This window comes from Propithecus coquereli, unplaced genomic scaffold (assembly GCF_000956105.1).
Source record: "Propithecus coquereli isolate 6110/MARCELLA unplaced genomic scaffold, Pcoq_1.0 Scaffold14, whole genome shotgun sequence".
NCBI classification, from domain to species: domain Eukaryota; kingdom Metazoa; phylum Chordata; class Mammalia; order Primates; family Indriidae; genus Propithecus; species Propithecus coquereli.
The window spans coordinates 4429206-4453795 of NW_012138302.1; positions in this window are offsets into that span (position 1 = coordinate 4429206).

Below are 24590 nucleotides of genomic sequence, written 5' to 3' on the forward strand. Positions count from 1 at the left end.
GGATCCTGCTTCAGTCTTCTACATGTGGCTATCCAGTTTTCCCAGCACCATTTATTGAATAAGGATTCTTTTCCCCAGTGTATGCTTTTGTCTGCTTTGTCAAAGATTAGGTGGCTATATGAGGACGGTTTTATATCTGGGTTCTCAGTTCTGTTTCATTGGCCTATGTCTCTGTTCTTGTGCCAGTACCATGCTGTTTTAGTTACTATGGAATTGTAGTATAGCTTCAAGTCTGGTAAACTGATGCCTCCCAATTTGTTCTTTTTGCTTAAGATTGCTTTTGCTATACAGGGTCTTCTCCGGTTCCATACAAAGTGTAGGATTATTTTTTCTAGATCTGTGAAAAATGATGTTGGTATTTTAATAGGGATTGCATTTAATCTGTAGATCACTTTTGGTAGTATAGACATTTTAACAGTGTTGATTCTGCTGACCCATGAACATGGTTTTCCACCTGTTTACGTGCTCTTCTATTTCCTTCCTCAGTGTTTCATAGTTCTCCCAGTGGAGGTCTTTTACCTTGTTAGATAAATGTACTCCTAGGTATTTTACTTTTTTTGTTGCTATTGTAAAGGGTATCGAGACTTTGATTTGGTTCTCAGTTTGACTATTGTTGGCATATAGGAATGCTACTGATTTCTGTACATTGATTTTGTGACCTGAGACTTTGCTGAATTTGTTTATCAATTCCAGTAGTCTCATGGAGGAATCTTTGGGGTTTTTTAGATATAAGATCATATCATCAGCAAAGAGTGATAGTTTGATCTCTTCTGCCCCCATTTGGATGCCCTTGATTTGATTCTCTTGTCTGGTTGCTCTGGCTAGGACTTCCAGCACTATTTTGAATAGAAGCGGCGATAGAGGGCAACCTTGTCTGGTTCAAATTCTAAGTGGGAATGCTTTCAATTTTTCCCCATTCAGTATGATGTTGGCTGTGAGTTTAGCATATATGGCTTGTATCATTTTTAGGTAAGTCCCATCTATGCCTATTTTGTTAAGCGTTCTTATCATAAAAGGGTGTTGAATTTTGTCAAATGCTTTTTCTGTGTCTACTGAGAGGATCATATGGTCTTTGCTTTTGCTTCTATTTATGTGGTGAATTACATTTATAGATTTGCATATGTTGAACCATTCCTGCATCTCTGGGATGAAGCCCACTTGGTCATGATGGATTATTTTTTGATACGCACCTGAATTCGGTTTGCTAGGATTTTGTTGAGAACTTTTGTATCTATATTCATAAGGAATATTGATCTGTAGTTTTCTTTTTTTGTTGCATCCTTTCCTGGTTTTGGTATCAGGGTGATGTTGGCTTCATCAAATGTGTTGGGAGGATTCCTTACTTCTCTATGTTGTGGAATAATTTCTGCAGGATAGGCACCAGTTCTTCTTTGTATGTCTGATAAAATTTGGGTGTGAAATGATCTGGTCTGGGGCTTTTCTTTTTAGGAAGGTTTTTTATTGCTGTTTCAATTTTGGTACTTGATATTGGTCTGTTCAGGAATTCTATTTCTTCCTTATTGGGCCTAGGGAGGCTGTGTGTTTCTAAGAATTTGTCCATTTCCTCCACATTTTCAAGTTTATGTGCATAGAGGTTTTTATACTATTCATAGATGATATTTTGTATTTCCATGGCATCAGTTGTAATTTCTCCTTTTTCATTCCGGATGGAGCTTATTAGAGTTCTTTCTTTTCTGCTTCTTGTTAATCTAGCCAGAGGCATGTCAATTTTGTTTATTTTTTCAAAGAACCAACTTTTTATTTTATTAATCTTCCATATAGTTTTTTTTATTATCAATTTCATTTAGTTCTGTTCTGACCTTTGTTATTTCTTTTCTTCTGCTGGGTTTGGGGTCAGTTTGCTCATTCTTTTCCAGTTCTTGAGATGATTCATTAGATTGTTTATTGGTGATCTTTCTGTCGTTTGGATGTAGGCATTTATGGATATAAATTTTCCTCTCAGGACTGCCTTAGCTGTGTCCTACAGATTTTGATAACTTGCGTCTCCTTTGTCATTTAGTTCAAAGAATCTTTTGATTTCAATCTTGATTTCCTCCTTAATGAAATAATCATTCAGCAGAAGGTTGTTTAGTTTCCATGACTTTGTGTAGAGATGAGAGTTTCTGTTGGAATTGATTTCTAATTTTATTCCACTATAGTCTGAGAAGATGCATGTTATAACTTCTATTTTTTAAAATTTTTGGAGACATGCTTTGTGGCCTAGGATATAGTCAATCTTAAAGAATGTCCCATGAGCTGATGAGAAAAATGTATATTCAATGGTTTTTGGGTAGAATGTTCTATAAATGTCAGTCAGCCCCATTTGTTCTAGAGTTCTGTTTAAGTTCATTGTTTCTTTGTTCATTTTCTGTTTGGAGGACCTGTCCTGTTCTATCAGAGGGGTGTTGACGTCGCTGGCTATTATGGTGTTGCTGTTTATCATTTTGTTTAGATCAAATAGGATTTGCTTTATGAATCTGGGCGTACCTGAGTTAGATGCATAAATATTTAGAATTATTATGTCTTCTTGTTGAATTGTACCCTTCACCATTACATAGTGACCCTCTTTGTCTTTCATTACTTTTGTTGATTTGAAGACTAAGTCATCTGAAATCAGAACCTTCATGCCAGCTTTCTTTTGGCTTCTGTTTGCTTGAAATATTCTTTTCCATTCCTTCACCTTGAGTCTGAATGCATCCTCGTGGGTTAGATGTGTTTCCTGAAGACAGCAGATACTTGGCTTGTATATATTTATCCATTTGGCCAGCCTGTGTCTCTTTAGTGGGCAGTTCAAGCCATTCACATTTATGAGAGAATTGAAAAGTGGGGCAGATTTCTGTTCATCCTGTTGAGTTGAACTTTGTTGCTTTGTTTTCTCTCTTGAGCCATTGTGGTATCTGGCCTTTCACGTTTAGCTTTTGGATGATTTTAAACTGGTGAGTGTTTATTGTGCTGATCTATGTGTAACACTGTTTTGAGTACTTCCTGGAGGACAGGTCTTGTCTTGATGAATTCCCTCAGTCTTTGCTTGTCTGAGGTCTTTATTTCTCCTTTGTATTCAAAACTTAACTTTACAGGGTACAAGATTCTGGGCTGAGCATTATTCTGCTTGAGAAGAGTGAGAATGGGGCCCCAGGCTCTTCTTGCTTGTAAGGTCTCAGTTGAGAAGTCTGTCGTTATTCTGATGCATTTTCCTTTGTAAGTTACCTGCTTCTTTCACCTTACAGCTTGTAGGAGGGCCTCTTTGGTGGTTATTTTGGTCAGTCTGTTGACTGTGTGTTATGGTGTCTTCCTGTTTGCAATGAATCTCCCAGAAGTTCTTTGAGTTTCTTGTACCTGGATATCTAGATTTTTAGCAAGGCCTGAGAAATTTTCCTCTATTGTATCCTCAAATAGCTTATTCAACCCTTGTGTATTTTCTTCTTCACCCTCAGGGATGCCTATGCTTCTCACGTTAGGCTTCTTCACATAATCCCACATTTCTTGTAGGCTTTGTTCTTTTTTTTTTTTTTTTTTTTTGAGACAGAGTCTCACTGTGTTGCCCGGGCTAGAGTGCTGTGGTGTCATCCTAGCTCACAGCAACCTCAAACACCTGGGCTCAAGCAATCCTTCTGCCTCAGCCTCCCGAGTAGCTGGGACTACAGGCATGCGCCACCATGCCCAGCTAATTTTTTTCTATGTATTTTTAGTTGTTCAATTAATTTCTTTCTATTTTTAGTAGAGACAGGGTCTCGCTCTTGCTCAGGCTGGTTTCGAACTCCTGAACTCAAACAATCCGCCTGCCCCGGCCTCCCAGAGAGCTAGGATTGCAGGCGTGAGCCACCACGCCCAGCCTGGCTTTGTTCTTTTCTCTTATTTCTCTGCTCTATCTCTGTGACTGACTTATTTAATTGGAAGGTGTTATCTTCAATCCCTGAGATTCTTTTTTCTGTCTGATCTACCCTGTTCTTGAGGCTTTCCACTGTGTTTCGCAATTCCTTGAATAAATTCTTCATTTCCAGCAGTTCTGTTTGGTTTTTCTTTAATATTTCAATTTCTTTGATGAATTTTTCTTCCAAGTCCTAGATTTTTTTTTTTTTTTGGTGATTTCTTTGTGTTGGCTATCCATTTTTCCTTGTATATCATTGAGTTTTCTTACAATCCATGTTTGACATTCTTCTTCTGTCATTTTAGTGTTCTGAATTTGGTTGATGTCCATTACTAGAGATCTGGTGTTCCCCTTTGGGAGTGTGCTTTCTGTTTGATTCTTCATACTTCCAGAGTTCTTTCACTGATTCCTAACCATCTGGATCAGCTGTTGCTTCTTACCTTTAGATTTTCATTTGAATAATGACACACCTTGTTTAGTCTTTGAGCCAGTAGGTGGTGTTTGTGGGTGAGGTTCAAATACACCCTGTATGGTGAGTAAGTAAATGCACTTAAAGGTTGTGCAGAATGATCTCCCTGTCAGTAGGTGGTGCTTGCTGGAAGGAGCAGGCTGCAGTGTTGTTTTTGGGTCCTGCAACCAGCTCTTGTTCCTCTGGAGGGTACTCTAGTGCCTCAGGTGGTGGGTGGGGCCCTGGGACTTCCAGGTGTGTCCTTATTCTCCACCTCAGTGGGGAAAGGTGGGGGAGTGAATCTGGGTGGAGCTGGGTTGGGTGAGCCTGCGCTCAAGCACACAAATGCTGTTAGCAGGGGTCAAAGTTCTGTTCTTTGCTTCTGGGCAAAGCTGCCAGGGAGGAGCTGAAATGGCCCTACTCAGCCGAAAAGTCTGCTGCATGTGGTGGTGAGGCTGTCTGGAGCAGGCCTCACTCCTTTCCACCCTCCCCTATTCTGCAGTTTCTCCTGGGCAGGACCAGCAGGCAGGACCTCAAGCTAGTGGATATCCCCTGGTTGTGATGTGAGCCGGGAGGTTCCCGCCCAGGATCGCAGCCTGAGCTTTGCCCCTCAAGCATGCTGATCTGCCCCTGAAGGCACACACACCTCAGTAGACTCATTCACAAATATCCCTTCTGTGCCCCAGGGCAGTGCGATCATGACCTGGGTGTATGGGATCTGGTCTGCAGGCCTGTCTCCTGGACCCTGCAGATCAATCCCTGACCCTGCCAAGGAGAAGAGTGCTGGTCTCAAGTCACCCACGGGGTGCCCAGGCTGGATCGATGTCTCTCCACCTGGCATTTGCCCCACTCTCCTGAAGTCACCAGGCAAGAAGCACCTGGGAGGGCTGGCCTGTAGGGAGCTCACAGTCTGCGTATCCCTCAGTCCACTGTAGGGCCCCAAAAGGAAAGGTCCCATTCCCTGTAGATGCCTTCGGGTGGTGGCTAAATTGTCTCTGTCTGCAGCCATCGGGAGGGAAGGGAAAGGGAAGGGGAAGGAGTGAACGAAGCAATATGGCACCTGCTGATCAGCTCGGGTCTGCGGGCCAGGAGGTGCCCCGAGGGAGCTGGGAGCCCGGCGCTGAGTCCACAAGAGGATCACCACTCACTGGCGGCAGCTGTCTCTGGGCTGGTGTCGGCAGGTCTCTCCAGCTGCTCAGGAGCCCACCAGCAGTCCGAGATGCAAGGGAGGGGGAAGTTAACCGCTCCACCTACCCTTGTCGCTGGTCTCCAAGCCTGTTGGGGGCCTTTCTCCTTCCAGTTCTCCTCCGCAACGTCTTCCCGTGGAGTCTCCTATAGTTTTAGGCACCCTTCCTTCTGACCCTCATCCGATCTATGTTTGTCTGCCTGTTTATTTTTTTTCATTTTCTTCTAAAATCTTTCTTGCAGAGACACTCTGGCTGGCGGTTTTTCTCGTCCGCCATCTTACCTGGATAACCAGACCTGACTTCTAATCTCTGCTCTAACTCTTACAGCTGTGGGATCTTGGGCTGGGGCCCTGACTTCTCTGAACCTCAGTCTCTTACTGGAAAATGGGAATATTACCCAACCACAGGAAGGATGCGTTGTGAGGAAGAACACAAGAATGTGCATGTTCTCATGCTTGTGTGCTCAGCACATGGTAATATTTCCATACATGTAACAATAAAAGTGATAGGTGGTCTTGTCCCAGCTGCATATTAAATTAATTTCTGGTCCTTCCAACTGGGTGAAAGAAAGAGACATCCCCCAAAGAACCACAGAGGACTGACAAAGTCTATGGCATCGTTATTCCTTTTCTGAGATCCAGATACCAGTATATTGCCAAACCAAAAGCCGTGTATCAACTGGCATGGAATGCCCGCGGGCCTGTAAACAGACGCCCTGTGCCAAATAGGTTTAAGGCACCGCCCTTCCTTTTATTTAATCCCACAGCCATTACATTTGCCAATTATTGAATTCTGTGGGAAGGTGAGAGTTCAACTCAAAAAAGCTAACCATACTTAGAGTATCCCAGGTGGAAACAATATTTCCCCACACCCACACTCTTTGGTGAAGGAAAGTTTGGTCTTACTTTCACATTTGTCTCCCTAGCTGCTCCTAATCCTCTCCATGCCTCAGACTGCTGCTTATGCCTGCACCTTAAAGTCTATTTCTGTTTTGTGGAGAAGGGTTTCATGGCACTTTATGGGTGCAAGTAATCCTGGATAAAAATAAGTTATAGGCCAGGCACAGCGGCTCACACCTGTAATCCTAACACTTTGGGAGGCTAAGGCAGGAGGATGGCATGAGGCTAGAAGTTTGAGGTTGCAATGAGCTATGATGACGTCACTGCACTCTAGCCCAGACAACAGAGTGAGGCCCTGTCTCAAAAAACATAAAAACAAATAATGTTCAAAATCTGCCTTTGCCCCATTGCCACCTTTCTTTCAGTCCTTTATTTTTTTTTAATTTCAGCATGTTATGGGGGTACAGTTGATTAGGTTACGTGTGATGCCCTTACCCTCCCTCCCCCCCAAGTCCGAGCTTCAAGTGTGTCCATTTCCCCGGAGGTGCGTTTAAAAGCACTCAAAGCCTAGGTTTCAAGTCCCTGAGGTCTCTCCAAGAGCTTTGTCAGCCACCAATTTTCACTCTGAATTACAGGAACCATTAACCTCACCCAGAGTTCAAAGGGAAAGGCAAGAAAACTCAATCGGAATTAGCTCCTTTGCTGCCAAACCTAATTCACACTTTTCCCTCATGATCAAACATCCTAACTGGGGGCTTCCGAGTTGCTGCAGCCACAGCGATGGGAACTCTGCTTTCTCAGAAACAGCTTAACAACCAGCCACACTCCTCACCTTGGTAACTTTTTACCCCTAAGTCTGATCAAAGTTCCACCACAACCAATCATTTCATTATCACCAGCTCTTGTACAAACAGTAAAAAAGTTTTTAGAAAGTGAATAGTTTCTGAAGAACTTCCAAATCCTGGGAACCTGAACAAGCAGCCAGGGAGTTAGGTGGCCCCTCTTGTGGACTGCTGCTTGTAAATGGGGACATCTTCCTCCCTCAATACCTGGTGGGACAGATTCAAGAATTCTACAATTATAAGACTTGTGGAAAGTTGTTCCTTTTCCTCCCCTATCTCCTGCCTTCTCCTTGGAAAAGAAGGAGGAACAGTAATGTTCTGCTGTCTGTCCCTAGCTGCTCCTTCGTGTTTCCTGATGCCATAAACACCTGTCTGTCTTTCCAGGTAGAAATGGTTTATCCTCGTGTGCCTTTGCTGGACTCTGGGCCATTTTCAATAGACTTGACACGTAAGAGAATGGATTTTTACATTATACGGAATAGGGCTTCCAGTTCCAGCTCTGTCAGTCACTGAATGACCTTGGACAAATCACTTCACCTTTATGGGCCTTAATGTTTTCATAAGGTAAGACGATTAGATTGAGTGGGACATCATTGGCAACTACGATTATATGGTAGTGGCTGCTGAGGACATTGTGTAGGGCTACATTTTGGCCCAATAATTGATTAGTGAGGTCTGGGGGGTGAGGATCCAGATCACTCATCACATCTTTGCCATCCCTAAGTGAAATGCTCTATTAATTATTCCTAATTCTAGATTTCTTTGATTCTATAACCTTATATGACTGCTATTGAGATCCATCTCAATTTGATCTCACTGTTTTAGGTATGTATTTGCTGTTGTGCCAATGGGAATGAAGAGAAGGAACGGAAGAAAGTGATCCTCCAATTGACTTTGTGCTTTTGGTAATGAAGATCTAGAAATTTGGTCCACTGCTTCTCTTTGAACCAAAGCATTTGAATTTGCTACAGAAACTGGAGAAGATGAATTCTTTTGTGCCAGTACAGATCTTGTTTTTCTTGTCCTAAGTGGAGAAAATAAATGCTTATCTCCTTTTTGTCATACCTTTTTATAGGTCATTATAGACAAAATTCTAATTTAAAGAATGATTTTCAAATATTATTTGATAAAAAATTAAATTAAAAAGCAATTTAAAGATTCTCATTCTGAAATTGAAGACAATGGGAAAACTAAAATGAAAGGAACTGATAAAATACATTTCTATACCCTTTGAAAGAATAAAAAGTAATAGTAATTCTGGAGATCTAATGTACAGCATGGTGACTACAATACAATACTGTATCGTATAATTGAAATTTGCTAAGAGAGTAATTCTTAAGTGTTCTCGCCACACACACACACAAAAGTAACTACGTGAGGTGATGAAGGTGTTAATTAGCTTAATTGTGGCAATCATTTCATTTCACAATGTATACATATCTCAATCATCAACTTAGATATATACGATTTTTATTTGTCAATTATATTTCAATAAACTTGGAAAAAAATAGTAAGAAGGATCATGGAAACTTTCTAGCTTCAATAACATGTGTGTCTGAGGAGAGTGGTCAAGAAGGCTGAGCACCTGGATAGTAGCGATTCATATCAAATTTTAATAAAATAATTAAATCCAAAAAAAGACTGAGCATCTAAATACAAATACAGCGTGAGCATCCCTCATCCAAAAATTGGAAATCGGAAATGCTCCAAAACCTGAAACTGTTTGAGCACTGACATGATGCCACAAGTAGAAAATTCCACACCCGATCTCATGTGACATATCACAGTCAAAACACAGTCAAATCTTTATTTCATACACAAAATTATTAAAAATATCGTATAAAATTACCTTCAGGCTATGTAAAAGGTATATATGAAAGATGAATAAATTTCATATTTAGACTTGGGTCACATCTCCAAGATATCTCATTATGTATGCTCATTACGTACATGTAAATATTCCAAAATCTGAAAAAATCCCAAATCTGAAACACTTCTGGTCCCAAGCATTTCCTATAAAATAAACACCCACCTACCAAAACTGGTGGGGAAAAGGATAAATAGTCAGTTTAACTGCTATTTACGTATATGTCATACATGAATTACTAATTTTCAAACATTTAGAATATGAGAGTATAATTCACATAAAAACTATTCAGAACAGAATTTTGTCTTATTTTGGTGTTTGAAGCCCCTGCAGAACTTTGCAGTGCTGCTGGGCTGTGAAGTCAAACACCAGTGATGCTGACCCTGTAATAGCAGGTGTAGGCGCTTGGGGTGAATGTTTCCTAACTCCGTATCTTAATATATATTGGGGCAATAAATGATGGTTTGTTGTTTTTCAAAAAAAAAAAGTAGCATACATGAAACAGGAGAAAAATTGTTACTGATTTGAACTTACTTAGATTCCTTATGAAAAGCTTACTGTACTTTTTACTAGTAGAATGTCCACATTTTCAATTCAATTTTTGAAAGAGACTGTTCTTTATAAAAATCTATTATGGAGGTTCACATGTGTATCACCCCCAAACAATGAGTACATGTTTATTGTCCTCATGTGAACAAGATGTTTTCCGCATTTGCCCTCGCCAAAACATGACCCAATAAGGCAGTAACATTCCCCAGGTTTGTAAGATAGGCTCAGAGACTGGAGCAGGGCCAGATTTACAGAACCTGGAAGATGAGTGCTTGCCCTGATGGAATCTCAGCCTTCACATCATTCGTTGGCTGTCTCTGTTGACATCTTTAGCCCAGGCCTTTCTCTGAACTCTAGAACCTCACATCTACTGCACAATGACTTAACATAATTTACTTATTTATGAACCCGGCACGTGCTGGAGATTAGGGGTGAAAAGATAAATAAGATAATGGCTGAGATGGTCCTGTAATTAGACAACTCAACTAGTTGGCATGAGACAAAAACACAGTATGGCAGGGAGCAGAGGAGGGACACCCCATTAGACTTCAAAAACTTCAAAACAGATGACACGTGAGCTATGGGGACCTGACCGAAGTTCCTTCAAGGCAATCCTATACTATAAAATCCCTGCACAGCCCTCTGAAGGCCAGGTGAAGTAGGAAAGCCTAAAGGGAAGTTCAGAAGAACTGTAATTTTAGTTCTGATTCTGCCCCTAATTGTATAACCTTAGGCAAGTCACTTCCCCTCTTTGTTCTGTGAAATGAGCATTTGGAATGAAAAGATGGGGGGATGGGATTGCCCATAAAATAAAAAAAGAGTCCCTGAGGCAGCATTTGCAGTACCCGAACACTATTCAGACAGGGAACGTTGGCCAAAGGACATCTAGCAGACAGTCCCTAGCCCTAGGTCGTACATGAAAATCACCTGGGCAGTTTTTGAAGGTAAATCTGTGCCTAGACTGAAAGCCAGAACAAGCAAACCAAACCTTTTCGGAGTTGAGAAACACTGCTTTAGCCTGATGTGAATGAACATTGCATGCCCGACTTCTGATTTCTTGCTCACCAAGAAATCTTCTCTGATTAATATTTGGCTTCCCACACAGATTTGCTTAACAGAAAGGAAAATGTGCAGGATAAGATGCCTTTGAATATGTTTGGTCCCTGTGACATTTCTGACTCACACTAAGTTCATGAATTGACATTCTTTTTTCCCTATACCCATCCCCTGAGCAGAGTTAACATGAATCAGCTCCTGAGAGCTGGGCCTGCCGTCAGTGTGGGGACATACAAGGTATGTAAGCTGGCAAGGCGAGGGCCAGAACCCGGTCATTGGAGATCTTGCCGAGCTAATGAACACTCAACAGTCAGGCCCCTTGGCAAGTGGGCTGCTACTGTTCCCATGAGAAAAGCGTGTGTGTGCCCAGGAACTGCTCTGTGTGTGGGCAGAGCTGGTGGGTGTGCACCACCCTGCCCACACCTTAGGGCAGGATTTCCCCTTTTATCCCTCTTGTTCCTTATATAAACAATCTTTTATTTAAAAGAAAATGAGGACTTGGACCACTCAATCCATAAGATTCTTCTGCAAGTCTCATCTACAATTAGTTTCAGTATTTTTGAAGAGGATTCTCACCCACTCCTATAAAGAGTCTGATTCTTTCCAGAATTGCCCTGTCATTTCAGTGTTCTCTAAAAAACACTGTCTTATTTAAAAGAAAAGACACATGCTATTTTTTTCACAACCTGGTCAACCAATATCCTACTAAGTTAAAATAGAATCCATGAAATATAGCTGTATTTTGCAAAGGTGTAATTCACATAATCCTTAGGGATAGCTATATCTGGGGAAATTATGTCCCAAATAAAATTCAAATTTCTCATTATTCTCAGAATTTGTCCTTGTCCAATAGTGGTCACAGCCTGAGAAGGTTTTTCCTTCCTAATAATAAGTTACCTTTTTTTAAGTTGTGGTAAAAAGTATATAACATAAAATATACCATTTTAAACATTTTTAACTATAGTATTCAGTGGCATCAAGTACATTACACTGCTGTGTAACCATCACCACCACCCATCTCCACATTTTTTCATCTTTCCAAACTGAAAGTCTATACTCATTAAAATAGCAACTTCCCACTCTCCTCTCCACCAAGCCCTTGGCAACCATCATTTTACTTTCTGTCTCTATGAATTTGGCTACTCCGGTTATCTCATATAAGTGGAATCGTACAATATTTGTCTTTTTGTGGCTGGCTTATTTCACTTAGCCCAATTCTTCAAGGTCCATCCATGTCCTAGTATGTGTCAGAATTTCCTTCCTTTTCAAGACTGAAGACTATTCCGTTGCATGTATATACCACATTTTGTTTATCCATTCATCCATTGATAGACACCTGGATTTTTCTACCATTTGGCTATTGTGAATAATGTTGCTATAAACATTGGTTGGTGTACAAATATCTGTTCCAGGCCCCTTTTGATTCTTTTGGTATATACCCAGAATTGGGATTGCTGGATTATATGATAATCCTGTGTTTAATTTTTTTTAAAGAAATTGTCGTACTATTTTTCATAGTGGCTGCACCATTTTACAATCCCACCAGCAATGCACAAAGGTTTCATTTACTCCATATCCTTGCCACCATTTATTTTCTGTTTTTTGACAATAGCCATTCTAATGGATGTGAGGTGGTAACTCACTGTGGTTTCTATTTGTATTTCTTTTATGGTTAGAAATGTTGAGCATCTTTTCATGTTCTTATTGGCCATCTGTGTATCTTCTTTGGAGAAATATCTATTCAAGTCTTTGCTCATCTTTGAACTAGGTTATTTGTATTTGTTGTTGAGTTATAGGAGTTATTTACATATCGTGGATATTAATCCCTTAACAAATATTGATTTGCAAATATTTTTTCCTATTCTGGTAGATTGCCTTTTCATTTTGTTGAGGGTATCCCTTGATGCACAGTTTTTAGTTTTGATGAAGTCCAATTTATGTATTTTTCTTTTGTTGCCTGTGTTTTTGGTTCCATATCAAAGAAATTATTGCTAAATCCAGTGTGAATGAAGGGTTTTTTTTACCCCATTTTATACTAAAAGTTTTATAGTTTTAGCTCTTATGTTAGGTCTTTTCTCCATTTTGAGTTAATTTTTGTATATGGCAGAAAGTAAGGGTCCAACTTTATTCTTTGCATGTGTATATACAGTTTTCTCAACACCATTTGTTGGAAAGACTATCCTCTCCCCATTGAATGGTCTTGGCTCCCTTGTCAAAAATCATTTGACCATATATAGGAAGATTTATTTCTGGGTTTTCTATGCCACACCATTGCTCTATATGTCTGTCTTTATGCAGTACCACACTGTTTTGATTACCACAGCATTGAACAAAGTTTGGAAATCTGGAAATGTAAGATAAACATTGTTCTTTTTCAAGGTTGTTTTGGTTATTTGGGGTCCCTTGAGATTCTATATGAATTTTAGGATGAATTTTTCTATTTAAGCAAAAATGTCAGTGGGATTTTGATAGGGACTGCATTGAATCTGTGGATTGTTTTGGGTAGTAGTGACATCTTAACAATATTAAGTCCATGAGCATGGGATGTCTTTCCACTTACTAGTGTCTTCTTTAATTCCTTTTAGCAATGTTTTGTAGTTTTTAGTGTGTCTTTTGCCTCCTTGGTTACACTTGTTTCTAAATATTTTATTCCTTTTGATGTTATTATAAATGGAATCATTTTCTTAATTTTCTTTTTAGTTGCTCATTTTTTGTGTATAGAAATGCAACTGATTTTTACGTGTCAACTTTGTGTCCTGCAATTCTGCCAAATTAATTAATTCTGTTTATAGTTATATTTTTATGTACAAATGAGAAAGGCAAATGTATATCATTTCTCTTTTCTTTTAACTGAGGACACAACTATGAAACAGAAATAATTGATCCCTTTTTGTTGTTTACACATGATTAGTTGTGAAAGTGCTAAAGGAATCTTGACCATGAGCCAAACTTAAAGCTAAGAATTTCCACCATGACCCTGTGAGGAGGATATTGTTACACTACTTTATAAACGAGAAAACTGAAGGCTCAGAGAAGGTGAAATTGCTCCTAAAAGACTGTTTAAAATCCAGGTCTTCTGCTTGGGCTAGGCCAAGGGAGTAGTCCCAGAGTTAAAACAGAAGAGGGCAGCTACCATAATTCAAACCAGGGAAGCCGGCGGGAAAAATACCTTAAGCCAGTAAAGAGATAGGAGTGTTTGGATCAAATGTGAACTACTCGTTCCCACAAAAAGAACTGGCTTGAGACTAGAATGCTCTAGATACAAAACATGAGAGCAGCTGTCAGGCAAAGGTATTAATATTTGGTACCCCTGGTGATGGAGAACAAGATAGATCATTGATCTCGGCCAGATTTCTAGATGGTTCTCTGACTGTAAGCTTTTATTTGAAATTTATTACAATTGGTGTCCATGGCTGTTAGATGGGGCCTATCCCGGAAGCCAGTCTTTAATCCTTCTATAGAGGAGTGAGATTGCACGAGTTTTTCATGAGTGGATACCTTAGTAGCTTTTCTTCTGACAGGTTATTTTGCTATTACCATGCCAAGCCTTTCAAGGATGGCTGATTAGTTTTGCAGAGGGAGGAATCCACCCTTATTACTTTTTCGTGTCTTAAATTTAACATGACCCCTCATAGCACCAGCTCTCCCGCCACATATCACAGGCCACAATGCGAGTTATAAGTCCCCAGCTGAAAATTGGAGTGTGTAACTGCGTCACGGTCCATTTCCAACCTGCAGGCCCACTCTCCAAGGAGGCAACTGAAAAACGCCCCTTATGGATTTCAACATAATACTGTGTTGATTGTTTTTTTCCTCTTCGAGCTGACAGCAACTAAAGATTACACTGAAACCTCAAAGGAAGAGTGCAGGGAGAAACAGGCAGACAGCTCCCCAGCGGGCTTCTGACAGGACTTAGAACTTCTGATTTATTTTCATGATGATGGTGACGGAGTGGGAGGAGGGGAGGGAGAGAAATCATTAAATACAGATTCAAAAGAGGCCTCGAGAATGATACTACAAGTAGGTAGCTTTAAACCTGACTTATGTCTATCACTCCATTCCTAGGCAATATTGTTACTCATATTATAAATAATACCAGTGAATGTTGATAAACTCTGGAGTGCTAGCTCACCTGGCAAAAAGGTGTCAGTTTAGTTTGGTCTCATCAGCATAATGGAAACTGAAAAATGATCAAGGCACATGACACCTTTTTTGACCCGGCTGATAAAAAAGAGTTTTCTTACAGCATCGACTATATTTTAAGGAGTAAGTACTGATGGCTGGACTAACCAATTCTGAACACTGGATTCTGTAACATAGTATCTACTGTTACAGAATGACAGCTACTTATGTATGTCTATGTGTCTTCCCTGGAAGGTTGCAGGTTTCTTGAATTTTGGACCCTTTTTTCCTTTACCTTTATATAGCAGGGTCTTGCACTAAATAAACTCACTCATCTATTCAACAGGCTTTTTTTGAGACCCCCTAGTATACCAGACACTAGTACAAAGAATGGAAAAGATGAATCTGTATCCTGGAGAAGCTCTGAGTTGACAGAGAGACAAGCATCTGTTATAAACCAACAGTGCAAGCATAGATTCACTCGTGAATGCTAAAATAGAGAGATCCTGAATGCGAGTACAATGCCAGATGGCCAGCACAGTTGACAATTCTTGATGTTTGGAGGTGGGTAGCAAGTAAAGTTCAGGAAACCTCACTGTGTCCTCATCCTCCCTGAAATATTTCCAAGAAGAAAGGCCACAGGAAGAGTTCGGCTTTCCAGTCGATCAGCCCCTAGCAGGCTGTGGGAGAAATACCCAGGCAAGGCCTCTTCAGAACTCTCAGATCTTCCCACACCTGGCTGGAGGGCTTTTAAGAGATCCCTGGCTCTGGGGCTTGCTTTGAAAAGTTTTGCTCTCAGCTCTTCTGCCAGCTTCCAAGGTAGAGACTCTCCTGCTAAAAACAGAAGCAGGAGGAAGAGGTTCAAAAGCAGGAAGCAGAAAGGGGCTGAAGGAGACGTGGCTGCTCACGGAGTGGAGGCAGAAAAGAAAGAGGGAGAGGAGGGAGGAGAGGAGGAGGGGAGGGAGGCGGACAGGAAGGCAACTTCCTCTCCCAGGAACTTCCAGCACTGTTGCTTTATTTAATCACCTCAACCATGCTGCGAGGGACCTACTATTATTGACCATTTTTCAGAGCCAATAATTCATTAATTCATAAATATTTATGGAGCGTCTCCTCTACAAGGCACTGTGGGAGGCCCTCAGACACCATTGAGCCCTGGCGGGGAAACCGAGGCCTGGGGAGGCAGGCATTGTCCAGATGCCTGGCATTCTCGCCCTGGCAGCAGCGTGGGGCCCCATCCTCCTCAAGTCGTTAAGGCGGCTTGCAAGGGCTTGCAAGGGAAGAATTTCTCTCCTGCATGTGAAATTGCTCCACCAAGCAGATTTACAACCTATTGAGGCTGAGTCCTTGACTATCCATGGAAAGGCATATGAAAAGGGACAGGAAGTTGAGCAGATTCTATGAGATTTTATGATTTCATTTTCATTTCAAAGCTTTGTTAGTGGCTGGGTGGGGGCCCAGACAGCAGCCCCCAGGAACTCCTCCTCCCCCTGCCCCAGCAGGGAGGGAGTACCCGGAGAGAGCTGGAAGAGGTTCCCTGAGGGCTTTCTTTGGAGAACTGGATTTTAAATGACAAAAAAATAAACTCAACAGATCTTTCCAGAACCAACCATGTATTACTTACAGGAAATGAGTAGGCATGAGGATAGAGAGGGTGGTTACAAAGGAATTTATAAGCAGCGAGAGCTGTGGGTGAGGATGCTGGCGGTTACATCTCGTTGTCAGTTCAGGTGTGGGACAAATCCAGCTGTGAGTCCTGGGTTCTGACACTTACTAGAAAAGTTTGGGTGAATCATTTCATGTCACTGAAACTGTTTCTCATGAACGTGGGAATAATGATGCTTATTACAGGAGATGTTGTATAAATTTATTGTAAATGCCTCCTAAATGGCCTCTTTTTTGCTCATTGTTCTCTGAAACCTAAATTAGATCATCACACCCCTGCTTTAAAAGCCCTGACGTTCCCCCATCATGCTTGGAATAGACAAATGGTCAAAAGTCTAACAAGCCCTGATCCTTCCAAGTAATATTCAATATTCTTCCCACCGTACCCTGCTCATTTTCTTCATAAAATTATCACTATTTGTCATTATACAGGTGTTTGTTCTCTTATTTACTGTTTGCCTCCCTCATAAGAGTGCAATCTCTAGGAGAGCAGGGACTGCTTCTAGTTTTGTTCTTTAATCCATTGTATACTTACGACACGTGAAATCTAGGTGCTCAATAAATATTTTTGAATGAATTAGTGAATGAATGAGGGATGAATGAAAAGTGTCTGGTACATAGTAGACAGTTAACAAATGGTAGCTTTTTAATTCCTATCAGCAGTAGTAATGAGAAGTGTTTATAACTTTTGGAGAGATAGACTCCTTATACGTGAAATAATTGGAGTGCTGAGTAGCTTTATGGTTTAAAAAGCACTTTTGCAAGTCATATCTCATTGTTATCCTTAGGACAATCCTCATGACAATCTTAAGAGGTAGGCAGGCCGGTGACATAACATACATTGATCAACAAAAACACTGAACTGGAATAAAGAAAAGTCCTCAGCTTCAAAGTATGAGAGCCAGCTAAGGCGGAAAGTGCAGATGCTCTGATGCTGCTACAGACCTGGCACAGGGCAAATGGGGACTGTAGGTGTCACGTGCTGGGACACTGAGAGGACTAGGCCCCAGCTCTGCCCCAGGCCACACACCACACTCACATATACACACACTACACACGTACACCCTCCCACAGACGTACACACACACCACGCACACGTACAGCACACACACACCACAGACGTACACACACCCCCCACATACACATAAATATCATGTATACACATACTACACTCACATATACACACACTGCACATGTGCACACACCACACATGCACACACTACATTCACATACATACACACATTACCCTCGTATACCCACTGCACATGCGTGCACACACACACCACCTACGTACACACATACCCACAGCACACATATACCACACACACCACACATGCACATATACACCACACATATACATGACACACATACACACAGCACATATGCACACACACCCCCCACACCACACACGCACACACTACATTCACATTTATACACACACTACTGTCACATATACACACACTGCACATGTGCACACACACCAGACATACACATACCTACAGCGCACACACACATGCCACACATGAACACACACACACACACACACACACACACACACACACACGGCCAGCAGGGCGAGGGCGTGTCCTGCGTTTCCTGCAGGTTTCCCCCTGTGGGGAGCTTTCCACATCCCGGGCCGGACAGGAGCTTCTCTGGGCAACAGCGGTCAGCCGCCCCTCCCCGTGCGCCGGAAGCGCAGGGCCGCGCCAGGGCAGGGAGGAGGCCTGGCCGTGAACCATTCTCACTGCCTTTCATCTCGGAACCAAAAATGCTTTGGTTCAGAGCCAGGGACAGAAATCTTCGCATTTCGCCTTCCTATTTTTTAAAGGTTTTTCTGACAAGAAGATGGAGCGCCGCAGCCTTCAAAGTTCCTATCCCGTCTCTAGGGCCTCGTTCGCTCCCTTCTGCATGGAACGACCGAGTCTCGCAGACAGCACTGCTGCGAGCGCAGGGGTGAAGTAACGAGGCCGCTCGCAGGCCGCCCGCCCCCGCACTGCGCACACCCCCGATCCATGCCACACGCGCTCCACACGCGCTCCACACGCGCAGGGCTGGGGGGAACTGCTGCTTCCAGAACTCAGTGGAACAAAATGTGCTGGAATGTCTGTCCCATCTCTGGTCACGTCCGTGGAACTCCCGGGCTCCCTGCCCGAGACCTCGCCCCAGAGAGCTGGAGAGCTGGTCAGAGGGGCGGCTCCTGTCCCAGCACATTGCCCAGGACCAGCTTCTCCTCGGCTCACGGAACCCGTCTTCCATATTCTCCTGGCTTTTGAAGGAGCTCAGGAAATTCCACCCCAAAATATGTCTCCTTGGTATAAAGAGTATTTTGAATTACAGGCCCTTCAAGATCAAAAAGCATTGGAAGGGGCTTTCCCTCTATCTGCATAAACCCATCAAAAGAACAATAATAGACTTTTCCCTTCCTCTCCCTGCTATCTCAATATATGGCAGGAAAAAGAGAAGACCAAGAATGCAACCAGACCTGGCCAAAATCATTTTAAACTTAATACCTGACTCTCAGGTTAATTTACAAGTCAGTCAGTTTCCTCCCATCCATTCATTCTCCCAAGTATCTATTCATCCTCCCTAGTAACCTCCTCAATCCCCTCTAAAAAATGTGTATAAAAATACCTGGACCCCACTGGGATATGGAGTAATCACTGTGATTCTCCCCACGCACATGGTAAATAAACCTTTCTCTTAATCAGCTTTAGTTGTGAGTTGATCTTTCAGCGAACTTTCGGGGGAAAGGGCAAGTTTCCCCTTACTTTGTATTTGGACTTTTGATACTTGATTTTGGTCCTGCCTTGGCTTGTGTCTTGGTTTGAGTTTCCGCAGAAGCAGAGCCTGGGCCAACAGTTTATTTGGGAGGTGCAAGGAACCTTGGTGGGAAAATCACCAAGGGAAGGGAAGATAGTGAACACAGTGTGCCTTGTGAAGCCAGCTACCCCAGAGGGCGACTAGAGTGTCACTCTGTGGGAAAGCTCTGGGAAAGAGAGCAAACTATAGACATCAGAATTATCTTCCCCAAGGAGCCAGGCAGTTGGAGTATTTTCCACCAATTCCAGACAGTCCTTGGTTAAGGACTATTCCCAGGGGCTTAGAATCCCCAGAACTACTGTTTTCCACTCCCTGGGACACAGTGGCCCTTCAGGGGTCAGGAAGTAAAACGCCTGGGCACAAGAATGCAGATGCTGGCAGTTGGAAGTGAAGGGTTCCAAGGGATCTGGGCCGTGTGCTGACCGTGTCTACCATAGGTTGCCAAGTTTGTCTCCACACCTGTCTCCAGATGGGCCAATCACATACCTTCCCTGGGATTTTGGAACTTGGGAATAAAGAGGCAGAGTGAGTGTCACTTCCAAACTTCCTCCCACTGTTTGAATGAGTCCCTGCTGTAGGAGAAAATGAGTCAGAGACACCCAGGGCAGTGGAGAGGAGGGGAGGAAAGAATTCTATGGGGTTTTAGTCCACAGCACCAGTGACTTTGAGATTGAGCTAAGCCCCATTCTGAGCCTTTAATGAATTCTCCCTTCCTGCTTAAACTATTATAGTTTGAGTTGGGTTTTGTGCACTTGAACCCAAATGAGTTCTGACTAATGCACCCCTGGATGGTCTTGGGTTACCTCTCCCCTGCTACTACCCACAAATAATAATAAAGAAAGTAATAATAATCATCATTGCACCGCTGCTCTGTGTCAGGTGTTTTCTAAACACTTTGGTATAAAGGGGCAAGTAATTACCCTATGGACAGAGGCAGCCTATGATCCTAGCTATTCCTTCTTTTCTTTCTCAAGCTTCTTTAATGCCCTTATTTGGGCCCCAACCCTCTCCATTGGGCCATGTATTTCAAATGCCCAGCTCTTACCCAGCCCTTGGGTCTCTCTCCAGTACTCTATCTCCTTAATACAGTTTTCTTCTCTGAGCCAGTGTGAGACAACACAGTATGCTGCCCTCTCTCCATTTAACAAGTGGCTTCCACATTCTCTTAACATTTAAATTTCCTTTGGCAAAGAGAGTGAACTTCCATTCAAGAGTTGAATTTGTTTCCATGTATGCATGCAAACTTTCAGTCACAAAATGGAAATATATTGGCTCATGGAACGAAAATTTCAAGGGTAATAAGCTTCAGGTATTGCTGTATCCAGGAGTGCAACATTGTCATTATAACTTAAGTGTTGTTGTATCTCTCAGATCTGTTTTCCTTGGTGCTGGCTTCATTCTCAAATGAGCTGTAACCACAGGATAATCTCCTTCTTCATCCCCAGCAGTTTAGGATGACATTCTGTCCGCAAAAGTCCCAAGGCTGGTGTTCGTTAGCTCTCCTTGGCCGGCTTGGGTCTTGGGCCAACTCCTCGACTTATCACTGTGGCCACAGGTATGTGGTACTCTTCTTTGTCCTGTCAGAATAATGTGCCCACCTATGACTTCCAGGGAACGAGTTAGGACTACCTGATCCACGTGGCCTGGGGTCGAAGAGGATGGGTCTCTAAAGAAAAATAGGAACACTTCCTGAAGAAGTGGAGTTGGATGCAGGACCTGCAGAAACATGAAGGCTTGTACCTGGGACTCAGCATCTGGCTGAGAGAATACGTTAGTGTGCTGGAGTTCCAGGCAAAGTGTCTTTAGCCAATTGATAATGTGATGTCTAACTGTAAATCTTTCTTCGTTCTTCTGGAAGAAAGGGATGTAGAGAGCAAGACAATAGAAGGGCCCTGGAATGTGATGAAAATTTCCTGGGATCAGGAAGAAGAAGAGATTGAAAAAGGAAGGCAGGGACGCTTGGGACATGCTCCGAGATCTGAATGGTTCTGTCTAAGGCGGCCCTGTTTCCCTTCAATGGGCAGGGTGATGTGAATGGTGCTCAGTGGTATCTTGGTCACAACCCTCAATGCTGTCATTTGTTTAGCATGATTTTCTCAAGATTGTGTGTGTGTGTGTGTGTGTGTGTGTGTGTGTCACTGCTGGCATTATATAAAGGAATTTTTCTCCTGGGGCTATGTAATTGGGAGATTGCTCTGCAAACACATTTGACAAGATCCCATGGGATAAACAAATTACTCCTGCTCTGAGACCCAGGGAGGGTTGGAGGGGCTACAGCTGTGCCGGGAGGCATGGTATTAACTTCTTCCGGCCACCAGGAGACTTGAAGGCATTAAGCAGCTCCCATCTTCCTGCATTTTCCAGAGTTCAAAATTTTCAGTTGGATTCTGCCCAGAAGCACTGACGCTACTGTATTCTCTTTCTCTTTAACAATTTAATTTAATTTAGGTGTGGACTATTTGGGAGAGGGAGACTAGCTGAGACCTCAAGCAAGTCGCAATCCGTTGAATCCTGGAGCAGGTCACTGTGTGGGTGTTGGGAGGCGCTGTCTGCCTAAGACCAGAAGATGAGAAGAGTCATTGTCCATAAAGTAATGACCAGCTTTTACTGAGGGCGTACTAAGAGTTTATTAAGCAAGTGTTAACCTAGTGTGCAGAATTGTCACAAGGATTAAATGAGGTGCTCTTGGTAATTCTGCATGCTAGGTTCTATTAGCATCACTATTTTACAAATAAGGAACCTAAAGCACAAGTAAGTACATGACTTTTCTAGCATTACAGAGCTAATAGAATGGCAGCATTGGGATTTGAAGCCAGCTGTCTGCCTCCAAGACCCATGCTCTCAATTGTTAATCTATCCTCCAGAATCGACCTCAGCACGCTTTACCTTTGCAAGGCATAAGAAGTGTATCTACTCCCACCTGTCACCTACAGGGATTTCCGATGGAGAAACTGTCTTCCAATCTCACTACTTGAATCCCTCCAGTAATGGAGGGCTCACTACCTCTTAAAGGCAACATTTAGACTGTTGATGAACTATAATGATTAAATAGCTTTTCCCTCCTTTACTGAGCTCAAACCACCCTCATGGTAGTTTCCATCCTTGTTAATAGTTACAGTGGCCCTGCACTGAGCAGGTATTATGTGCTTGGCTCTGTGCTAAGCATTATCTGATTAACTTGTTTAATGTTCACAACAAATTTATCTTATCTACAAATACAGGGAAGAAACTCAGAGAGTTGAAGCAATTTGCTCAATGTCACACAGACATCAGGATTAGAATCCTAGTCTGTCTGAACCCAAAATCACCCTAATAAGCAACAATGTCTCCCAGGGGCAGAATCTTTGACTTTGGAGCACTTCATTTCATTGCAACTCAGCTTTGTTTACTGAGCCACTGCTGTGGGGGAGGCCCTGGACCAGGCTTTGAGGGCACATGCAAAGAAGTATGTGAGACAGTAAGCGCATGCCAGGAGCTCCCATCTAAAAAGAGACAACAGATGAGTATGGTCAGTCCAAAGCCCTGCTGGCTCCAACTTCGTAGAGAGTGTGCCTTCGCCTGGGGCTCAGATGGCGCCCAAGATAGGACACAGTCCACTGGCCACCTCCATTATGGGTCTCATGGATTGACCATGGACACCGACATCACGAATGTGTTCCTTCTGCTTCCTCCACAGTCTTTTTCTGTGAGTGCTACCTTTTGGGAAGAAGGAGCTCTCCACCTAGCACTGCTTCTGGCCTCAGTGCTGAACCTGAGAAAGGAATGAATGCACAAGCTGAAGCAAGCACTGGAATAAGCTGGTGGTACCTGCCTGGGGCCCTGGGGAGAGCTGCCAGGAGCTTACAGTTGAAGATAGTTATCGCTACTTTTCTATAATACAATGCTGTGTTCTCCAAAGAGAGAGCTGGTGAAATCTTCCCTGATGCCTGCAAGCAGGCTTAGTCACTTAGTGTTCTGTCACGCCCCTGCTGTCTGACTCACTTAAGCAGCATTGTATTATCATTGTGTTTACGTACCCTCTCCTTCTCTAGAATGCCAGCTCCCAGCGCTACTGTGCCTTTCATCGCAAATCTCTCCCACATCTGGAACAATACTGGGAGGTGGCTTACTAAAGCACTTAGTGCATGCTAATATACTGTACCTTTCACTTACTTCGTGGATTGCCTTTCTCTCCCCCAACCGAAATGCAAGCTCCTCCAGTGCAGAGATTTTATCTATTTTATACACAAATGTATCCTCAGCACCCAGGACAGTGCCCAGCATGGTGCTCAGCAAATATTTGGTAGATGAATGACCATCCCTGAGGCTGGAGGTGAGGTGGGGAAAGAACTGAGCTCAGGAAGTGGGGTGGCTAACTAAGAGGGTAAACATTCTCACCGGGGAATAGCAAATGTCCTCTATAATGGGGGTTAGCATGTGAATCATCCTCATTCTCATTATAAGTTTTTTCTTTTTTTTTTTTTTTTGAGACAGAGTCTCGCTCTGTTGCCCCAGCTAGAGTGCAGTGGCGTCATCATAGCTCACTGCAACTTTAAACTCCTGGGCTCAAGGGATCCTCCTGCCTCAGCCTCCTGTATAGCTGGGACTACAGGTGTAAGCCACCATGCCCAGCTAATTTTTTCCACTTTTACTAGAGGCAGAGTCTCGCTCTTGCTCAAGCTGGACTCAAACTCTTGACCTCAAGCAATTCTCCTGCCTCAGGCTCCCAAAGTGCTAGGATTACAGGCATGAGCCACCGCTCCCAGCCCTTATTATAACTTTTAAAGTACTATATATTTAACAGTGTCCTCTCTTTTAAACAATGATCTACTATTTTGATAAGCCAATGAATTAGAAAATATGCGATAAAAGAAATACTGAAAAATTTTAAATATCACCTATTTAAAACAAAAAAACTTCATTGAGTATGTTAACAGGACGTTAAGAGAGACTCTTCCTCCTTTCCTGAAGTTTCATAAAGAAGCAAAAGGCTAAGAACACCCTCACATCCTAAAGAGATGCTAGAACACCTGTGCCTGGCTTGCTGAGAGCTTTTCCTGACACTGGGTCATAACATGCCTCTTGCCTTTAGGCATGCAGGCTGAAGAGATCAGGGGAAGGACTGTTTGGGAGAGAACTGTAGGTGTGCTCGTCTTCACCTTTCCTATCTGATCCCGTGGTGCTTTCCCCTTACCTTGAGCCACGTGAAGAGAGGACTTTCAGAGAATCATTCAGGCAGATCCACATGTGTTTCCTGGAATTTGGAGGACCCAGCAAATCTCAAGGGATGAATCTAAAAGCTTCTGGATGTGGCAGAACAAAATACAGAAAGGGCTATATTGACATAC